Source organism: Natator depressus, chromosome 4 (assembly GCF_965152275.1).
Source record: "Natator depressus isolate rNatDep1 chromosome 4, rNatDep2.hap1, whole genome shotgun sequence".
Taxonomy (NCBI): Eukaryota; Metazoa; Chordata; order Testudines; family Cheloniidae; genus Natator; species Natator depressus.
Genome location: NC_134237.1, coordinates 71,971,809 through 71,995,085, shown reverse-complemented (window position 1 = coordinate 71,995,085; position 23,277 = coordinate 71,971,809). Strand labels below are relative to the sequence as shown.

Sequence of the window (23,277 nt, the reverse complement as noted above, 5' to 3'; positions counted from 1 at the left end):
TATAATGTGCAAGCACTGTGTGAAGAATTAGTACAACTCTGTAGTTATGTGTATTGTAAAGTTGGGTTTTGTTTTAAATAATTTGGGTTAGGGAAGGGAGTAAGAAAAGGAAAGAAGAGGAAGAAGAAAAGTCACAGCTTGCCCCCTATCTAGCGATAACCAAAAGGCTGGGTTTTGTGGGCACCAAGAGGTGCATCTTAAGGAAGGATATGAAAGTAGATAAGGTAGTGGACTGGTTTGGATTGGTCAGTGAGTTTTTCCTATGCATAAGGAACAGCAATATTGGAGTCTGACTAAAACGCTTACATTTAAGATGGAAAAGCTAAGAAAAAAGGTGAGTTGGCTTATGTCTTTAGATGTTTTATTATTGGGCATCCGTTCTTGAACCCTTTTGATCTATTTTCAGTCTTACACTGAAACTAAATTGTTACATGCAGAAACATATTTTTACACTGCTGTATCTTTCAGAAATGTATTAGCTATACATTGGGAAAAGTTACCACTCTGTGCATGACCACCCAGTTTGTACAGCCTCTAAAGTCTGTTACCTAGAAGTCAGAGGCAGTGCCTTTTGGGTGTGGCCTCGTGGCTCACTTTTTGTGGCAACTTCCCATCCTGCAAAACTATCTCCTTGATCATTTCGGTCACTCTCCATATATGAGTATGACAAGGAACTAAAGCTTTGAATGGATTTTTACTTTCAGAAAGCATTGGCTCGGTCTCAGCTTTTTAAGGAGACCTGACCTAGAGGTTTTGCAATTTAGGGGAAAGGAAGTTTTGCCTCATTAAGGACTCCATAAAAAGGTAAGAACTACATGACTTGGCCTAGCATTAACAGGATTTCCTCCCGTGACGTCTGAGCAGTTGCTTGGGAACTATTCAGTAGGATTATTTTTCTAGCACTGAATATGAAGCTTTCCAGTTGTTCTTACTTAAAGACATGTATCATGGTTAACTTGACAAATAACTCAAGCTATTGCTGTCTATTCTGGAATCTTTATTCATTTACTTTGGACAAGCTGTTGCACAGAGCAAGGGAGAAACAATCTTTTTGGCTACAAATGGAAAATAACTCTGAGCTCTTAATTTAAACAAGTGTTAGAAAATGTTGGAAAAAATCTCATATACCTGTATTTTCAGGCCAAGAGTAGTCTTCGATCTTGCTTGTGTTGTATATCTGGTGAAATTCTATCCCTATTGAAATCAATGGGATTTTGTCAACAGACTTCTATGGGGCTAGGATTTCACTCACATTGTATACTACTTTACAATGTATACAATACATTAGAGGGGGAAGTCCAAAATCATACTGCTAGTGGAAAGCAGGTCTCAGATTTACCTATGAAGAAGCAATTGACTCTATAAAACAGCGTACTTTCCTAACACAACTTCACCCCTCACAAACACATTTAAGAATTAGATAGTACCGATCCACATCCATTATGCTGCTGCCTTGGAAATCAACCGTTTGCATAATTTGGCTATTTGCAAATAAAATTTGGGTCCAAATGCTGTTTTTATCATGTGCAATCACTCCAGTTAAGCGAATACTTGGAAAATGCACAAAATTTCATCTATTTATCAGTTTCTTTTGAAACAGCTGTTAGTATCTGCAGTAAAAAGTAAAATGCACAATGTCAATGGAATGAATTGAAAACATGCTTATATAAGACATAAAACCCATTATTGCAATGGGGAGGACAATCTGCAAAACATCAAAGGCAAGATTCAGCTTGATTTTTGTTGGCTTCTGGCAATCTTACCCCAGATGCCATGCCACAGTGATAGATAATCCACCAAGAGGACATTGCAGCAGTGCAAAACAGCTGCAACCTCCCCATATGCTAGGGGCCACTAGGTAGCCAACACTTGCTATGAAGGGGGCCCAGCCAGTATGGCTGGCAGATGCTCTGTTTCAGAGCATCTGGGGCTCCCATCATTCATGCTTTTGGACAAAAACTTATCAGGTTACCCTCAGAGAGAGAAGAACAATGCTTCTTTCAGCTCCAGGGAGCACAAAGGAAATATGGCTACTCTAGCCACCTCTTTTAGATGCTTCTTACCACCACTCCAAGTAAGCCAGCTTTGCTTTGCAACTTGGAAGAGGGGGCAGGGCCGAGGACATGCTCCATCTACTTTTCTGCCCTCGACTGGAAGGTTAACAGTACTGTGTGCTGGCCATTCAGTCCTTGCTCTCAGGGAAGTACCAGGAAAGCAATTGTATTTGGCTGCTTTGGACATACAGAGGAGAGAGCATTGCATCTTCTCCCAACCACCTTTCTCCTCCACCCCTTGTGTTCTTGTGCTATGGCTGGGTTTGCTTTGATCCTAAAATAGCATTTATTTTATCACAAAATGCAACTTTTTGTGTTAAGATATTTTCTTATTTCCTTAATGTTAACTCATGTTAAGCAAGTTTGACTGTGCTAAGACAAATTGCTAAGGCCTAAATTCTGCCCTCAGTTACTTCCACATAAATCCATTGGTTTTAGTGCAAGTTCAATGGGCAGTACAATAGGTTATTTTCATGAGTACAAGTGTGGGAAAAATTTATCCTCAAGCTTTAGGGCCCAATCCTGCTTCTCTGGAACTCAATAGGCCTGATTCTCCACTGCCCTGCCCATTGTGTAGCATTTATACCAGTGTAAAGTGGTACCAAATCATCTTGCACTATTTGGTATTCACTTTGCACAGGTGTAAATGACAACACAAGGTACAAGGCAGAGGAGGATCAGGCCCTATGCGAGTTTTGCCATTGAGTTAACTGGAAACAGTTTTGGTCTTGTGATTTGAACCACAATATTTAAAAACTGAGTTTCTATAGTCATTTTTTGCTACGCTAAAGTAATGACAGGCATTTCATTTGGAACCAGCTAGCATTCACGTTTCTAAGATAAATACTTTAAAATAAATTATAATAAAAATCTAATAGGCTAGGTTGTCATTAATTAGGGTACCAATAGTAGATGGATTATTCTGAAATTCCATTCATTTTTAATTCTGTGTTGGTCCCAGTCCATGAGGCAAAAATATTTCAATAGATAATGAAAACAGACATATCTGAAGGAAGAATTAAACCAATTATTCATCAATTGCAAGATGTGGCTTTAAACACTACTTTGCTGCACTGAGCTATACAGGCTGGCAAATGAAAGCATTAGAGGTGTGACATTTAGAAGGGTCACCACATGAAGCTCAAGATTTTCTGCAGTGCATACAGCAAAATATAGAGAGGTCTATGAGAAGAATGATTACTGGACTGTGGGTGAAAGAAGACAGTCACTCGGGAGACAGACCCAACCACACAGTCACATTGTCAGACAGGTTTTGGAAGACAGGTGTGTAACAGTATGTGCACCATGTTCATGGTGAAGAACAGAAGCAACCTGGTATGCCATGCAGTACACTTGTATCTACGTCAAGGGAAAGAAAACAGGACTTAGGAACACAGGAAAGGTAGTCCTAGTGAAAGTCTGTCTGTCTCCTTTAGAGCCTGATCCCTGTGTAACCTTCCTCTATACCTCCCCTGGTGCTAGTTTGTTCTGGACAGCTTGGAGCTATACAAGAATGCTCCTTCTTTCTGACTGCTATGCTTGAATAAACATGTCCCTTTTAATATCTAACTCTAGATCTCAAGTGTATTTGTTTCCCTGTTAAAACAATAGTGAGGGGTATGACAATACTGTCCACACCAAGTATTCAAAAATCATGAGGTAAGCCCCCCAAATCATGATTGGTTTAAAATCATGGGATTAAAAAATGGGTTCTTTTTACTTGTTCTCTGGGTTCTGACTCTTTAGAGTGCACATTTTCAAACTTTTATCTGCAATCATGAAGACTAGAAATGTACGTTTGTCAAATGAAACTGGGAGGGGGTGGCCTCATGAAATCCAGGGACAAGGATTAAGAAAAATACCAACTATTACAAGACTCATGATCAAATCATGAGAGTTGGTAACACTGGAATAATGGTGACATTGCTGCCACTGTTTGCAAACCTTTATCTTCGCTATTTTCTCTTTGGATTGAAAGGTTAAAGAATTGATCTGCCTAAGTAGAAGATAAAACAGATTCCTGGGTTGTTGACCTTATTTATTATAAGAGTTTATAGAAATACATGTTTGAAAGAGAGAGAATGGAATTGTAGGATTCCTGGATTCTAACAAGGGCATAACATTTCGAAATGTATGTTGTGCTGAACACACTTCTGAAAAGCTGTTTGTTTGGGGGCTTTTATACTAACATGGGCACCTGTTAGAGGATAAGGTCATGTTATATTCCTACAACTGATTTGCTAAGTACTTGTTACTATTAAATGCCATATTCAACAGTTGTGCCAAACACATGAGCTAATAAGTTAAACTTTATTTTGAGCTGCTTGATTTAGGATCAAGATATTTTTGACACCCAATACAAAGTTACAGCAGAGCAACTTCCAAGTCTAAGGTCTCTTACTGTACGTGTAATCTCTCCTTAACCACTTGCATATGACGTGACAACTGCCACCAGTTGCTGCTATTGCAGAGATTTTTGTGGAGAAGTTGATGGTAGCTGGCTTTCTCCACCAGCTCAAATACAGCAGGTTTCCTGAGAGAGGAGAAAAGCCTGCAGTTATTGGTTGGCAAAACAGTTAAATGTCATGGGGAAAACCTTATGTTTCTATAAAAATGAATAGGTAAGGACATTCCTGATGAGAAATCTTGAATGCTACCAAGTTGTACTGAGTACCCCGTGGATGAATGTTTGTTCTGTTGCCTTCAGGGTTGGTCCCAGCAGGTACAGGAGCCTGCCCATGTAGAGCTTATTGAAGAATTGGGGCCAAAAAGAGCAGTCACCGGTAGGCATACTTTTTGCAAGAGACTATTCAAGGAGACTTCTAACTCCACAACTGATGACAAGTAGAGTAAATCTAAGTCACTAAAGAGTCATTAAATCAGATTGGTAATACAGTCCCTAGGTCTGAGAGTGATTCTAGCTCATTACACGCATGGTATACTTATATAAAACCACTATACTACAACTATGCTAATGCAAAATTTAACTGGTATCACTGTATAAATACCTACATAGAGAACTAATATTTGATAATGGGCTCTTCAGTCTAGCACAGAAAGGTATAAGACAATTCAATGGCTGGAATTTGAAGCTAGACACTGGAATAGTTACCCACTGGAATAACTTACCAAAGCTCATGGTGGATTCTCCATCACTGTCAATTTTAAAATGAATGTTGGATGCTTTTTGAAAATATATGCTCTAGGAATTATTTTGGGGAAGTTCTATGGCCTGTGTTATACAAGAGATCAGACTAGATGATCACAATATTCCCTCATACCTTGGAATCTATGAATCAAGTCATGACTGGGGGTCATGTGATTGAGCACCATAGTGCCGATCAAAATTCTTGCTTTGGGGATGTAACATTATCTAAAGTCTAGAGCTGGAGCCTGGGAGTCAACTGATGAGTTGTGCCATTTACTTGTTGAGTAACCTTAGGCAGTCTCCCTGTGTCTCAGTTTACCCATCCTTATAATAAGTGTAATAATACTTACTTCTCAGGGGGAAGGTTTAATTCATAAATGTTTGTAAAGTGCTTTGAGATCCATGGATGGAAGGTGCTATATGTAGGCAAAATATTATTTGTACTAACTGTAGCCTGTCAGTGAAACTAGTGAATTTCAATAAGGAACATTTAAAAATAATGTCCTTCCATCTCCATGTGACTCTTTAAGGTTGCTCAGACAGCGTTCAGAGTGTACACAAAACAATTCACCCCTGGCTTTTAATACCATTATGGCTATTCTGTGGCCTCCTTTTAGTGTGTATATGGGACATGGAGTGTCACTTATTATATGTTTGTACAGCACCCAGCACAATGAAGAGCCAAAGTGGTTGAGACTCCTAAGCATTACCCCCACGTAAGTATTTAATAAATAATAAATAATAATATTAATAGTCAGTAAAAATTCATTTCCAAAGTGCTGCATATGGTGGACAGTTTCTGGTCTTTATTACACTGGTTTAAATACTTTAAATCAGTGGAGTTACTGAAGATTTACACCAGCGCATCTGAAAACAGCATAGTCTGGGGAACAGTACTCACAACTTTCTGCTCCAAAACCACAGTTCCCTACCACTTGAGCTAAAGGAAATTTTTCATTAACCATGATTAACATAGGCCTTGTATTTAGGGCTAATAAAGGCCATGCAAAATTGATGAGTTTCTAACCATAACTTTTAAATGTACTTCATTCTGGGGGAAGTCATTCATTTTAGTCCCAATGTTACTTACATTCCATGTAAACTTGGTGTCCTCTTACATTGTTGAAAAGTGTTTGAATAGGAAATAAAGAATTATGAAACTGAGCTCACAGAAAGTTATTTGCCATAGAGGAACAAATCCCATGGGATTTTAAGTTTCCTTCATGAATAATTTTTTTAATCACACAATTGGGTTCTGGAAGATGGAGAAGTATGTTTCTAACTTGAACCATACATTCATCCCCAGCAATCCTGAGTGAAGCTGATCAGATAAAGTCAGATGAATTTTGCCTAGTTTCATGCTTCATTATGAAAGTTTTGCACACCTTTACTTATATCCACTTTGTAGACCAGTCTCTAAAGGATAAGACAGTCCTTCAGCTGAGCAGATACAGTTCCATCCATTAAAGAACTACACACAAACACACCTACTTACCTTTACTTAGATTTAGGTTCAAATTATTTTCATGTACAGTCTTTCCCCTTCCTAACATCTGGAAAAGTGGTCTCTTCCAAGCTGATGGTTGGTAGGTTCACACCTCTAGTTGGCAGGCTGGTATGTCTGAGCAGCAGACCTTGCCTGAGCTGTCAGCTGGTTTCCTTGACCTATTATACTAGCAACTCTCTGCAGTAAACTATTACAATTTCATTAATTCTGTCAAGATCAAAAATTTGCCATTTTCACTGGCACACGTAATTTTTCTCAATGAAAATTGCCAAAAATCCTTTCTGGAACAAACCAGAAATATTCACACACTCACCACAAGTGATAATTCTCATTTTTGCAGCATAATTAGCATTTTTTCTGGTATTATGGTCATATTTTATACTAAAAACAACATTCATGTTCATGAAAAATAGACAAAAAAGAAAGACTAAAGACCAATGATTGAAATTTTCAAAAATGTCTTGGAGATTTAGATTTCGGAGTAGTAGCCATGGTAGTCTGTATCAGCAAAACAATGCCCCTCTGCCATGTACATTGGCCAAACCGGACAGTCTCTACCCAAAAGAATAAATGGACACAAATCAGACGTCAAGAATTATAACATTCAAAAACCAGTCGGAGACCACTTCAATCTCCCTGGACACTCAATTACAGACCTAAAAGTCGCAATTCTTCAACAAAAAAACTTCAAAAACAGACTCCAACGAGAAACTGCAGAACTGGAATTAATTTGCAAACTGGACACCATCAAAGTAGGCCTGAATAAAGACTGGGAGTGAATGGGTCACTACAAAAACTAATTTCCCGATACTAATTTCCCCCTACTGTTACTCACACCTTTTTGTCAACTGTTTGAAATGGGCCACCCTGATTACATTGGCCTCATTACCACTACAAAAGTGATTTTTTCTCCCTTGGTATTCTACTGTTGAGAATAGACCACTTCCATTTTCACTGAATTGTCTTGTTAGCACTGACCCCCCCCCCCACTTGGGAAGGCAACTCCCATCTTTTCATGTACTGTGTATATATACCTGCCTACTGTATTTTCCACTCCATGCATCTGATGAAGTGGGTTTTAGCCCACAAAAGCTTATGCCCAAATAAATTTGTTAGTCTCTAAGGTGCCACAAGTACTCCTTGTTATTTTTGGAGATTTAGAGTGGTTGCAGCCATGTTGGTCCCAGAATATTAGAAAGACAATGTGGGAAAAGTAATATCTTTTATTGGACCCTGTAGTGGGGCAGCTGCCCCACGCCTGAGAACAGGGGGTTAAAAACAGCCAAGCTAGGCTGATTGGGGAAGCAGCCACAGCTGTGGCCAGCTCAATCAAGGCCCAGCTGGCCCTTATAAGAGGGCTGGGGGGCAGGAGCTGGAGAAGTCTCATTCTAGCCCTGGAGTGGGAAGGACTAGCTTCCTGGGAGCAAGGTACCTGAAGCAGAGCAGTGCTGGGGAAGGGTAAAGAGAGCTCCAGCCTGGTAAACTCCAAGGCTGCAGGCCTTTGTGAAGGCCTACAAAGGTACTGAGGCTACAGAGGTGCAGCCTGGGAATAGGCCGAGGCAGCTGGTCCTAATCCCTTGCCAATGATGAGTGGCCATTACAGACTGCAGTCTGCCCCAGTGAGTGGGGGCTAGATGATGACTAGCAGTAGCTACTGAGGCAAGGTGGATTTAGAGGGTTGGGGGTTCCCCTGGGAGGGGAGACCCAGAGTGTGGGGATACTGCAAGGGCAGAACCCAGGAGAAGGGGCACTGGGGTCTGGGAGGAACACAGGTCCAGTGTCAGGCAAGACACTGGCCAGGAGGAGGAGCTCTGAATACTGGAGAGTTAATTCCCAAGACGACCAGCAGGAGGTGCTGTGCTGGTGAGTCATCGACTTTGCTACAGACCCACTTCTTTTGGTGAGAGACAAGCCTCTGAGCTCACACAGAGCTCTTCTTCAGAAATGTACTTAGTGTCACAGCTAAATACAGGGTGGAACAGATTGTTTAGCACAAGTAGTTAACAATCTGTTCTACCTTGTATTTAGCTGTGACACTGAGTAAGTTACCCAGACCTGAAGAGCTCTGTATAGCTAGAAAGCTTGTCTCTAACCAACAGAAGTTGGTTCAATAAGATACTACCTCACCTACATTCGTCTCTCTAGGAGATTCACACAGATTTTCATTAATCAAATCCATTAAAAGTAATGGAAGATGTGTTTAAATCCCATACTGTTTAGACAAAGAGGGTGGCTGAGGCTTTCTATCTGCAACACCAGCAAACTAGGATTTTTTCATTAGTAATTGGCGATTAGAGCAACAAACTCCAGATATGGATTTCAAACTCATTAATACTGGAAGACCATTGGATCAGCACACTGGTGAAATCAACTTTGTGTCTAGTTTGGATTCTGAAGGCTCCAACAAAGAGCAAAGGTGATAAGGAACAGGGCTTTGACTCTGGCCCGTTCCTTCTAGTATTTTCCTAATGTTCTACAAAACTGGGGAAGGACAAAGAAAATGCTGGGGTCCATTTAATAAATGTATAAGATCCAAAATGATGGACACGGTATAAACACAGACAGAGAATGATGATTACTAGCCCTTATTTAAATTTATTTCTTTTAAAAAAATTACTGGTAGTGTCTCACAGATTTAGTTCATTCTTAAGACACCTCTGGCTGCATGATCAGATGCTTTGTGACATTTCTAATGTCTGTTCTCTCAGGCAGTGTCTTGAAGAAGAACCTTTGCTTCAGACTCCAACCTTTATTAGACTATACGGAGTGTCCTAGCTTCACTCTATCACTTCTATTAACCACCACCAAACTCCTTCTCATTGTAGTCTCCAGTTCTGAACTGAAATATGATGCATTGAATATGCTGGCTCAGTTTCAGAGCCACTTTTGTATTCCCCTTCCGTGGTCCATCAAGGGCACACACTTTAAGCTTTTGGTTCCAAGCTGTCACCTCTCTTGAGACCTATGTCTCACTCCCTCCTGATGTGGGAATTTAAGGCTGCACAGCTTCCTGTGATATCCCCAGAAAGTCAGTCTGCCTAAAAAGGTCAGAGTCTGTGCTTTGCTTTCTGTACTAAGGCTTTGAAGCATGTAGGTGCCTGCAGTTATAAGTTACCATACAGCTCTTTTGAAGCAAGCGTGTCTATTTTTATAGCAAAAGTATTACAGAGAAAACATATTAAAGCCATAAGAGAACCTATACATATTCTAAAAAGTTCACCAGAAGTCACCAAATACAACCTAGCATTCTGGTAAGTTTTAGTCTTTCAAAACCCACAACTAGATTTCCCTGTGGTCACAAGTTCATCCATCTTAGATTGAAAACCAGAACGAAGGCTGGTAAGACCAACCTTTCTTTATACGGCTCCAATCTTTGATCTTGGACTTCCATAATGGGTAATCAGCAGACAATGGCCATATCATCAGGGTGCATCTTCAAAAGGCTGGGTTTTTGCATAACCAAAGATGTGAACTTTGTATTGCACACTTCCCAGGGATTCCTAAGGAACTCCACTTAAAACTTATAGTCCCAAAAAGTCCATGTTTATCAGGCACAATTCAATACAGTCTTTTAAATTTCTTTATGCTTTCCAGGTCGTACATCTGTCCCATCTTCCCTGTAGGGAAGTTACATACAATCCCAGCCCACCTTAATACATAAACTTATGACAATAAGGTTGTCCGAGGATATTGTAGGAAACTGCCATCTGTCATATATGCATCCATAGATATCCAAATGGCATCTACATGGCAATTTCCTATGGTTTTGCAGGACCCATCTGGAACCATTTATATCATCGGTATTATAAAATAGTGTATTATTATTGTTATAAAACGTGGCTAACCAGTTTATTCTACTACCTTTGTTTTCTTACAGGAATATGTAAACTGTAGTTCTGAATAAGTGCATTATTCAGTAATCTATCTCTTTAAGTAAACCATTCATTACCACTCTGTAAACCTGGCATCCCATAAACTGACCTCAACCCTGTTTTGCTTTACAGGTGATCTCTGGGAACTATTTGTTGAATAGCTCCAGAGTCTGCTGTATATCATTTTTATTCATGAAAAGATAGATATCATATATGTAGCATCTGCACAGCTGGCTGAGTAATAAGTTTGTTTAAAAATATTATTTTCCAGATTAGTCATAAAGATTTCATCAGCTACTGAAAGAAATAAGAGCTACAGTTGCAGCTCCAATAAACCGGTTATAATATTGCCCATTGTATGTAATCTATGTGGCGGTGACATAGAGTATAGAGTTATACCCTCTTCCAAAATTTCAGCTACACCCCTGAACTTTAAGATCTACATTCAATTAGTGAGGACAATGTAAACAAAGTAATTCTTTTTTAAAAATATTGAATAAGATCTTAAATTCAATGATTATCTCCAGTCTGGCTCCTGGGGGGGGGGTGATGGGGGGGAAACAGAAGAGCAAGTCTACCACCAAGGCACATCTAATGGCCTCTGTTGTTTGAATTAACAGTGATTTTGGTTTGTTGCTATCTGCTTAAGCAAAAGAAGCTTCAAATCTCAAATGCAAAGTATGAATCTCAAAAAAGTTTGTTGTTGCAATTGAGTAGTAGAAGAGGTTGAGACAAGTCTATGCACTACCACAGCATGTATTTGCAACTAGTTATGTAGTAGTTGGAATTCTGTGCACCAGAATGTTTGGCATTAAATGGTCCCCTTGTTGGCAGTTCAGTGAAGTAGTCAAGGATTGACTGAACTGCATTGTAGCTTGTGAGCAAACAGTGCAGCAATTTGTCAAAGTTTGCAATACCTACCACTCACTAACCATGCACTTTACTTATTCTGTGCCAAATGGAAGTTCCGTGTGAGTAAGGCAAACAAGATTTGGGCTATCATGAATAAACACAGGACTTCAGCATATAATGTTTCTATAAATCTAGCAACCCTCTTTTCAAAAGAAATCAATTCCTTAGAACTATTTTTTTAAATTTCCTTTTTTATACCCTTTATTGTATACCCTAAAATTTATTCGAAACCCAGGCATCTGATTTTACTTTATGGCTCAAGTTTGCTTGGCCATTGTTCTGGTCGTACAGATGAGATTTGATTTGAGGGGGTGGGGAAATAATAGGTAAGACAGTGCTGCAACAAGCCAGTAGAGCATAAATTTAACTTTGCAGAATGTCTGTGCTTGCAATCAGCAGTCTAAGGAGTTCTGTTATGATCATCAGGAGATGATGTCTATCAATCAGTTTTTAAATACTCCCTGTTAGGAACTCTTGCTGAGGATGTAATTGAAACTACAATTCCCACTAGTCTGTTCTTCTATTTTCTAGCCAAAGTAGAAATAAGGGAAGTTCTCTAGTTTTCCAATCCATTAAGTGGCATGGATCAAAAGGATTAGTATTGTGGCCCTAAAAGGTGTGGTTTTTTTTCTTTTAAGCTATAACAAACTATACCATTTTTGTGGGGCATCATTCAGGACACTAATCAAGTCTCATAGTGCTGATTTTAAAATATACTTTCAGATGTCATCCATAAAAAGGGAGAAACAGTTTGTTTCTAAGTGGTTTACCTTCAGAATCAACAGGGCTCTGTATTTACAATGGAAGTATGCAAAATTCATTATATTACTCTCCCTGCTCAGATTTTCCAGACAATAGGCATTATTTTTATGATTCACTGAAAGGAGTGACACAATAAATTACCCTGACTCATACTCCATCAGAACCTATGATGATCTAGCCACGGCTGTTGCCCTTTCTCATTATGCAATGTCATATACTCCCTTGTCTAGCAATGAAATAATGGAGTGCTCCAGTGTTCCCAAACACCAGCAGGAGAGGTCTGTTCCCCTCATGCGTCTTGTTCTCACCCTGGGAACTTCTCCATTCCAGACTCACTCTACAGTTCCCCTTATGGATGGCTTCCATTCTAGTGCCTTATCTATGATGTCCCATGATATCTCATTCCTCATATTAGATATGCTCTTTGGAGACAAGCACCAAAACAATAAATCATGGTTAGGTTATTTTTAGGCCACATTTCCAAATCCATGTTGCAAGTATTTCTGAAGAACCTGCACAAGGAACTTATTGTGTGCATACACAAATAAATGACACAATTCAATGGTTTAATACTATCTGCCAAGTTAAACTACTGCAGAGCAGCTGTGTACATTTAAAATGATTCCTGGCACTACTGAAGAATCCATAAATCAGCAGTAACATACTTTCTTCCAATTAAGAGAGTTAAAGGGAAAAAAACAAGAAATTAATGTGTCTAGGACATGAATGACATCTCTATACATTTATAAATGTGACTAAAATAAAAAATAAGTAATTCTTACTCTCTCTGTAATATTACAGTTATGGCTTTTAAAATATGTTCATTTTTGCCAGCATTCCAAAAGTTTTGTTATTGGCAAACTTTTAAGCCTGCCAGTGAGGTTCTTCTAAACATATTGAATAGACCCTTCAACCAAAAATATAAACACTCTTTCAGTTGCTTGAAATATTGCAGCCCAGATAATTTCTACCTAGTCCCTCTCTCCTGCCATTGTGATGAAAGTGTCCCGTGAATGAGAGTCTGTCTTTCTGAAGTTATCTCGAAAGTAACCATGACATCAGATATTGCTTTGAAGAACCACATTACATATTTCCAGCTTCTAACCCACTTTCTGCCACCTTCTCAAATCTACACCAAAGTCTGTTGGATAGGTGTCATTTTTCCTACCTCAAGTTCATGACCTCTCTTTTGAGATGCTAACTATAATAAGAACATTGTATGTTACATGTGCATAACAGAGATACTGGTGTACACACTGACAAATTAAGACATGGCCCAGATCAGCAAACTTCATGCATGTGAGTAATTCCATTGAAGTCTCTAGTGGGCACCTGCCAGTTTTTGCTGTTTCTGATGCCTCTTCCTATTCACTCCACATACGACATAAGCTACACAGGGAGGTTTCTTTTTTCTACTCACATCTTTGTTCAGTCATTCATTCATTCATGTCATTCCACATATCTAACTTGGCATTAGCTTGTCTGCTAATTGCAATTTCCAGATTTTTGACACCATGCTAAGATATCTTTTATTTTCCCAACAATATTTTCTGCCCTTTAACATTCTTTTGTTTTATTCTTTAGTTCCATGAGTCCCTTAAGTCTACAATAAAATAATACAGTTCTTTGCATGTTCAAAATGCTTTACATTCACTAATTAAAATTCAAAACACCCTGGTTCAAATGTACCACTGTACTGCGTCCATACTCCCTGCAACTGTGGAATATTTCATTTGTCTGACAATTCCTGACAGCTCCCTGGAGCAGCTGGGTGAAGTCTATGGCATATAATGTATATTTGTTCATGTTCCCTTGCACCACCAATGACTGTGTTGAACCAGTCCATCCTTATGAGGATTCATGTGTATGCTATGAGGGCCAGGGTTTAGGAGATAAGGAGCTTGAGTTCATTATTGTCATTCGTTTGTACAGTAATTGTTGTTTTCCTTTTGTTGCATTATTGTTGATTTTTCTTCTTCTTTTGTGCTTTGTTTTGCAGCTGAACTGATAGTTTTCTTGTCTCTTGTGTTTCCCTCTAGAATCCTGAAATGGTCTTTATCAGGTCTCGAGAAAGGATTTCTCCCTTCTCTTTGATTGTTCTTTAAAAGAATGCCCTCAGGACACGTCTGAGAATGCTGCTAAAGTGTCTGTACTGAGGGTGAATCTGTTTATTTCTTATTAGCTTGGCCAAATACCATATTGGAATCATAGCCCCAGTGCCTAGGAGTGTCTTGTTGTTTTGAGTTTATAGCAAACAGGCCACTGCGGTGGAAAAATTTGGATGTCCACTAAAGATTTCCAGTTGTTTCATAAGAACAAACATGGAATGGATAGGAGAGTTGGTATGACTATGAAAAAAGTATGAGAGAGTGTTGCAATACCTTGACATAATGAGTTAAGGACACTGTACAGCTGTAAGTTTTTATTATATGAAAGTTGCAGCATCGTGTAATTTAATTAGAAATAGCAAGAGGTTGATTAAATATGGAATTTGAACATATTCTTTAAAAATGCCAAATTACTGGGTTCTTCTGTGGATTTTTTCCCCCTATTCCAACCCTCTATATCCTTCATATCTAGTGACAACTGTCTGATAATTCAGAAAAGGTCAAGTTGTGTCCTAATAATTCAAGAAACTAAGATAGAAAATCTTTCTGCTTTATAGCACAGTATTTCTTTAAAATCACAGAAAGTGGATAACGCTTGAAAGCACGTTACAGGATTCCTTTTGCTGCTTTACAATAAAGACTGTTACTTCCTGTACTGTTAGAGTGAGATTCAGTTTACCTGTATAAAATGCCAGTAACCAGGCTTTATGTGAGCAAACTTTATACAGGGAGCTGGGGAGGTGAAATCACATCATTAGTGCAATGTAGCAGCGCAATTATGGGCTGAAATAATGCTTGCAGCTTCTCTGTGCCCCTTGTGCTATGTATTGGGTCTACTCAACTAATATAAATCCCATGACCTTTTCCCCACCCCCTTTAATGTAGAAGACAAAGGGCTTGTCTTCACTTGATGTTATGGAGTGCCTAGTCTTTAATTCAACTTGATAATTCATGTGAAAACTACAAACTGCCGTGTCTTCCCTAGGATTTTACTGTGAGTTAGTTAATGTAAGTTAAGAACACACTTTTTTCTTGGTGAGAAGAAGGCCATTCAGACTAGAAATAAGGCATACATGTGAGGGTAATTAACTACTGGAACAACCACCCAGGGATGTGGTGTACTACCCATCACTTGAAACCTTTTAGAAAGAGCATCTTTAAATTAAGATCAGATATCTAACTATGGGCTTGATGTAGGAATTACCCGATGACATTCCATGGCCAGTAGTGGAAAATGTGAGAAATTTCTGTATTATTTTTAAGAAAAACGTGTCTGACTCATTTCCTTCCTCACTTTGTTATCCACTGAGTGTGAAGTAGTTAATTTCGCCTTTGGGATCACTGGGGAGGGGGCCGTGCAGTAAGAGACGGGTGTTGGTTACAGTGGGTTAGTATGAATTAATTAACATGAACTGTCAGTATATGAATGAAATTGCTGTGGAAATAAAAAGTTAACATCCAGTTGTTGGTCTTTCATTGTAACACCTGGCAGCCAAGGGAAGGAGAACATGTGGAACCAGACTGATTGCAACATGAAGCAAAGAACTGAGGTGTCAGGATGGGTTAATAAGAATTCAGCTGACCAGTGCAGTGGGAGAGAGATTGGATGAAGGACTGGTAGCCAAGTCTCCCTGCTTTGCCTACAACAAAATCTACCTCCCAGGCGCGGGCAAAAGAGGAGCCTCCTTACCTGAAAAAAGGCAGAAGCTAGCAAGTTATATGTGTAGGTTTTGCTTTAACATTCTAACTTAAAGACCCTAAAATAGCATGCTCCAATTGACGAATAAATGCTGGCTTGTTTTGAAAAGCCTGGCCCATGTCACTACATCTCTGCTCTATCACTCCCAGGAGGGTTATGTCTCCTGCAGGAGGTTCAAGCTCTTTTGGACTCTGCTGAAGAAACCACAGAGGTGCTGAAGCCCAGAGACCCAGTCTCAGAGCAGTGGAGCCATGGGGCTCCCCCATTTAAGAAAGGGGAGGTACATAAGGCCTAGACCTAAAGTAATATACTCTCAGAGAGACTGTGAAAAGGTTAAAGGCCTAGCACTCCCTGCGGATCTGTGATACCTGTGTTATGTATGAGCTCAGACTGGATTATCCTAAAGATCTACTTTGGCCTTTTAATAGCTTTAAAAGTTGGCTTGGAGATCCATTCCAGGATGCACAGAGAGCATGGAGGCATCTTAAAAGACCACTCTACCCATAACACCCACACATCCCCAACCCAGGGTTTGCAAGATAGAGAGGCTTTTGCAATTAAGACCCAGTTCCATGAAGTGTTGAACGTCTTCTGCTAGGTGCTAAGCAGCCTCAACTTTCATCGACAGGAGTGGAAGTTGAAGGATGCTTAGTGTGACGGATATTGCAGCCAGATGCAATATCTTTGGGAACTATATTGTATTAATCTTATTCATGGTGGGCTAGGGATTGTATGCAACTCCAGGGGGGAGGGTTACTACAGAGGGTTAATGGGGTGATTAAAGTGAACCAGTTATATTGTAAACACCTCCAGAGATGTACCCATCTCTGTGGGGACTGGCATGTAGTGATTCAGACTGGGTTTTCCAGAGCCAAACAGTCAAAGGAATGGCTTTAAAGGCTTGGTTTAAACTGACTGGGGGCCTTCTTTCTAACCCAGCAAATGGATAGGACTGTCTGTCCAAGAGGGTCCCTGTCCCTTGCAGAAGGGTTGGCAAGACTTTGGCCTATTATGTCCTCTTGAAATTGATGAGTAACTGTGGGGAAGCTTCTAGCATGCATACAGAAACAATTTTAAGATACAGGTTTTCTCTGTAATGCTTTTACCTTAAGAATAAGTGTGCTTGCTTAGAAAGAACTGTGTAGTAACTTGTAAATGTGGGCAATACACTATTCACAGAGAAATAAATGCACAGAGGCTGGCCTTTAGGTAAACTGGCTTGCTGGGAATCACAGTGGATGGCAAGGGTCTGTGCAGTCTTAAAATACCCCAGTCAGAAGGGTGTGGGACAAGGGTCCCTGCACACAGACAGGTGATAGCTAGAAACCTGACTGGGCGCTCCTACAGTGGACCACAGAGGGTGGATACAGGTGCAGTTACCCTGGAACTGTGACATTTAGCACTTCACAGAGTACTCAGAACTTCATTGGAATGGTTTCTTAGTCTTTGTTTTTTACGTTACTCCTTATTTGTTCTGGCATAACTTATTTAAGGTCTGACATTCTGTAAAATTCAGACTCTTTCACTGCTACCCACACAGTCACTTTCTGGCTCCTAGACTCAAACTGTCAAACAAGTGTTCCTCTAAAGGAAAGAAGTGATAATTGTCCTCAGGATACTTCTATATTTAATGAAACAGGCACACACTATGCCTCAATTCACAATAGTTATACAGCATGGCAGTCTTGGTAGTTAGTTTGGCACATGTGGAAGTTCCAAGTATTCTATAAGTAAATATTTTTCTTTGAAATGTATACACTTAAGATGGCAAAATGAAGAATACTGAATTTAATATGAATTACTTGCTTTTTTCCATCCATTAAATAATGAGGAAGTTATATAACATACTATGCTTTTCCATACTTAAATTATGGAAGTAATTATGATTTAAACAGAATGGCAATTAGTGAATGAAAGTACAGTAATATGATGGTGTTTCAATTGCTGAGGATTTCTGTGCTTACTTTAATGACAGCTAATAAGGCTGATCTACCTCATCAGTGACCTGGAAAGCCAAAAGGCAGAATGCTGCAAATGTTGCATAAGGCCCTGATTCTACAAAGACTTATGCACATGCTTAACTATATGATCTGTGAGTAGCCCCACTAAGTACATAAAGTTAAACAAGTCTTTGAAGAATCTGGGCAAAAGAGAGAAAGTTGTAAACTGAATGAAATTCTGGTTAATTTACTATCACACATAGTATAGATGAATGTATAAATTAGTGCAATGCATGCCACATATGCTCACATCTAACAGTAGGATAAAAATGTAAGATGTTTTTAAAACAATTATTTTTCCTTTTAAAAATAAAAAAGCTTTATGCATTTGCTTGTTGCATATTTTGTGGATGGAAGGAAGGAAAATTCCACTGAATGTTATCAGCTGGCTGCCATTCTCTGTATAAGAGCCAATAAAAATGGAGAATTGTATTAGGCTGCAATAATTTCCTCTATATCAACCCTTGCAAGGACTATTGCATCAACTCCCAAATGTATTTGTAGAAACAAGTCACTAATTGTACATGTTTTCTCAAGATATGAGTTAGTCATTACATTTGTTTGAATTCCATTATTTTAACCAAGCACGTTCATATTTTACAACACAGAGTTTTGAGGTGCAGATAGCATGTCCAGGCAAATGGAGGGCAGACTTAATACTTCATTTTGTTTGAGTCTCCTGTTTAAATTTGGGGGATAAAAATAATGGGTTGAGTATGACGTGAGAGGAGAACAGTTCTAAGAAGTGATGGCAGAAAGGCCTCTACCTTAGTGACCAGATGAGGTTATGCAGCAAATAGACATGAAAAGTCTTTTCAGCCATGGTCAGATTAATGAAGGGGCTTTAGGGGCTGCAGCCCAGGGGCTTGGGCTAAGAGGGGCCCCCGCAAAAACAAATCCATAATTATATACAATTCAGTGGCCACCAACCCGTCGATCGCGATCGACTGGTTGATTCTGGAGCCTCTGCCAGTTGATCGCAATCTCCAGGCCGCTAAAAGTCCAGAGGTGCAGCAGGGCTCAGGCAGGCTGCCTGCCTGCATGCCATGGCCCTGCGCTGCTCCCGGAAGCAGCCAGCTGCTGGCACGTCTCTGTGGCCCTGGGAAGGGGAGGCAGCTCCACGCGCTGCCCCTGCCACCAGCACCGTCCTGGAACTGTGGGGGCTGTGCTTCAGGGCACAGGCAATGCACGGAGACTGTCCCACTCCCCCTACGGGCATGCAGAGCTGTGCCAGCAGCCAGCCACTTTTGGGAGCGGTGTGGGGCTATGGCAGGCAGGCAGCCTGCCTGATCCCTGCTGTGCCGCCAGCCGGGAGCCACATGTGGTAAGTGCCTCCCGGCCAAAGGCTGCCCCTCGCACACCCTCCTGCACCCCAACCTCCTGCCCCAGATCAGAATCCCCTTCTGCACCCAAACTCCCTCCCAGACCCCTCACCTGCACCCCAGCAATCTGCCCCAGCCTGGAGCCCCCTCCTGCACTCAAACTCCCTCCCAGAAAGAAACTAATAACAGCTGTTCTAAGATAAGAAGTAGGCTATTTTGAATGAACAAAACTATATTCTACATGTTATAAGACTGAAATGTAATCAAAGAATGGCTTTATTAATTAAAGGTAAGTTTAGTATAGCGTTAATTGCCTCAGTGCCATAATTGTGATCCTTTTGATCTAAACTAGGAAAAAGACTTGTATACACGGCCCCCACAAAATCTAATAGCCCTGGGCCCCAGGAGAGTTAATTTCAGCACAGACAAGCCACAGTCACTCCCTTGCCCAGAGGAAACACTAAGTCAAATGAAACAGAAGCCAGGTAACTATTGTAGACCCTGCATGTTCCCAAGACTGCTTGGTCACTGGCTTCTTAGGTCTGATGATCTGATCCAAACCAGGAGTCAAATAAAACTCAGTAGCTTAGAACAAGTTAGAGCTACCCCCAAGCCAAACCCCAGAAACCTCTACTGCTGTGTTTCACTGGAAGCCTATGAGTTAAAATAATTATTTTATAGCTGGCCAAGTTGGGAGACAGACCACCTCTTTCCAATTTCAGCCTAAACCTGGCTAATGCAATTTCTTTTATGTTATGTACCCTTAACATTTTAAAATATTGGCATAATTTAGGTCAATATAACTGAACCCAGCTTCAGCCTTGCTGGCCCTCCATAAACCAAGATGATCTGTGAGGAAAAAAGTGAGGGAGGAGTTCTGAGGGGAGGGGAAGCTACCATATCAGTGGTGGAGGATAATTAAATACATTATAAAATTCCATCAAACCATCGATAAATTGATCAGTCAAGAGAACATAATTCTTCCTCAGTAGGTCCTAGAAACATTTGGGTTCCATTAGTTTCTGAGAGTGGGTCATCAAAACAGATCCATTGCCCTAACAAGAAAGGGGAGCCAATCGTCAGATCAAGAGACACCGGATGGAGCATGACATGGATATAATTTCTAAATCTCTAATCCTAACCCAAACACTAGATCAAGAGTCAGCCAGCTAGGAGTTGAGCTAACAGCCACCCGGGATAGTCCCATAGTCCTCTTAGTGGCCATGAAATCAAAAGATTCATCATCCATGCAAATGTTGAATATAACCCTATCCACCACTAGATATTGAATGCTTGCCTGGTAATCTACCAGTTTTACTTCAGGCGGCTACCCTTCAAACTGGGACTGGATATCAAGACTGAATGCCATACCCAGTGGATGAAAGCTGCACTCTATCTAGATGGATAAGCAGTTTGAAGAAATAATGCCATACCCAAGGATTTCATTGAAGCTGTTTCTGGTGAACTTCCAATTCTCATGCTTGACATTCCTTCTGGGACCATCAATAGTGATAAGAATGCTAGCTTTCCTCCAGAACCACTTAGTAATGTATCCACCCATGTCAGTCTGGTACAAGGGGAAAATAAAGTTTGAGCTCAATTTAGTTCCTCTTGCCTTAATCAAAAGGCCTACACTCAACTCATCTAATATATCATTGCCACATAAATGAATATTAATCATGTCAGGAGGAAGGAAGAAAGGAAGGAAGACGCTGTGTATATCAAGTACAAAAGCCCTGCCAGATTTCTTAATGATCCTCTCCCTTCCAATCCAATGTGTATCTCACTGAGGTCTAGTTCCAGCCACTGGTCATTGTCAAGCTGTCTGGAATAGCTCAGGCGCATGAGTACCAACCTCATGGAAGATTTAAGCAGGGCACAAACCCCAACCTGGTTGTGAGTTCTATACTTAGATTTCTCACCAGTCAAGCGTGAACTCCTCAAGCACTACAACAGTCTTAACATGGAGTCACAGACAGTCCCATTGGGTACTCCGGTCTGTCTTGAAACCCAGTTAAGCTTGCCTTTGTGATAGATGGTCCCTTACACCAAAAAAATCACAGCAATATTTAGGTTACTCCCAGTCCCAAAGGGCCAGTCACTTACCTCAGATTCTGCAGCAAAGACAATTTATTATAGGATTGGCTACAAGAGTTAACTAAAGATTAATTAAGAAAAAAAATAAGTTACAATCGAACCCTTTTTATCCGATCTAACTGGGACTGGGGCCAGATCGGATAATCAAAATCTGGATAAACAGGAGAAAGGGAAAGTGCAATGCTGCAGCGCCATCTAGTGGCCACAGGAGAGATATTCCCTTTCTGTACCTGGGTGCGCTGTTTGTCTGCATAACATGGAGAGCCAGTCAATGGAGGACCGGATAAATGGGATTCTACTGTATTTACAAGGTTAAAGCATGTAAATATGCACACACAAATGAGTTATAGTCTTAGGTTTCCAAAAAGTAACAGAAGCTGCTGTAATATGCAAGTTCTGTGTCCTCATGGGCTAACCCAAGCTAAGCAGCTTGGGATCTCTTCCTTATCATTAGAAATCTTGCCATCTCCAAGTCCAAGCAGGATAGAGCTACAGTTCCTTCTTGTCAGGGATTTTTTATTCCCTTGCTCCAGCGTTCAAGCTGGTGGGACGAGTCCTTGTGCACATGTCCTCTTCACCGGTATGGGGCGTACAATAAACAAGGTTGTTGTCATTTCACAATGACTCATTTGGTTTCAATGGGCCTTCTTGTGTGCAGGACCCACCACCTTCTTTAGGAAGCCAGCATTTTACATTAATTAATGTTTCTTTCCTGTTTCATGAGTTACACAGAGGTCTACAATGCTAACACTTAACAATAACATGGTTTACAGATGTTGTGAGATTAATACATGTAGCACCCTACAAGTATTTCATAAAGTCTAAACACATCTATTTTAATAATACTAACACCAGATAAGCCAGACTGGTTTCTAGGTATGCTTGTCAGTGTTCAGTGAGGCCTAGGCATGAGCTGGCACTTGGTCTACCAGCACTACAGTCATATCAAACACCTTCCCTTCTGCCTCGTCCCAGCACAGTGCATAGCAATGCTCGATGGTCCAAATCAAACAAACAGTGAAACCTTTCCCTGGCGCATCAAAATTGCATCTGCAAGTACAAGGATCTTGCCCTCTATGTCTGAAACTGACCTTCATGCCTAAAATAAGAACAAAATCACCCCAAGCAGACTCACACGGCAGTCCCTTGAGCCCCAGAATCCTGCAGGGTAGGCACAGGTTACTGACGACTCAGGTCTACACTGGCCATAATTTAGATGAGGGGGGAAACTGCCTGGCTGCAAGCCATTAATCTACCTTCTAAGCAAACTCCCCTCAGGTGCCCCCTGATGAGTCTCAGCTGTGTTCCAGGAGGAGTGGTACTCGCAGTAGCTGAGCATGCTATGACTGGACTTCCTGTTTGTGGAGCTCTGGAGTTGGTGGGGTCAGGAGCAGTTGGAGCAACATGGGTGACCTTACATTACCTAGTATTTATAACTGAGGCCACATAATAGGTCTGACGTAAAGAAACTTTGGAGATAGCAAAATTGGTTGCTGGAGTAGCCAGCCTAGGGTGAAACTCAATGTCCCTGGACATTCAATAACAGATTTAAAAGTAGCCATCCTTCAACAACAACAACAAAACTTCAAAAACAGGCTTCAAAGAGAAACTGCAGAGCTACAATTCATTTGCAAATTTAACACCATCAATTTGGGCTTGAATAGGGACTGGGAGTGGCGGGCTCACTACAAAAGCAATTTTCCTTCTCTTAATATTGACCACCCCCCCCCATCAATTTTTTGGACTGGACCACATCCACCCTGACTCAACTGACCTTGTCAACACTGGTTCTCCAC

General features: G+C 40.5%; 1 long non-coding RNA gene across 1 annotated transcript; it reads left to right on the top strand.

Moving 5' to 3' along the window:
* The first annotated feature begins 8,459 nt into the window (after positions 1 to 8,459).
* On the top strand, positions 8,460 to 15,962 carry LOC141985876 (uncharacterized). Its single transcript, XR_012639044.1, has 3 exons — positions 8,460 to 8,572; positions 14,295 to 14,413; positions 15,856 to 15,962. It is a non-coding gene; the product is annotated as an uncharacterized LOC141985876 (long non-coding RNA).
* The last annotated feature ends 7,315 nt before the right edge of the window (positions 15,963 to 23,277 follow it).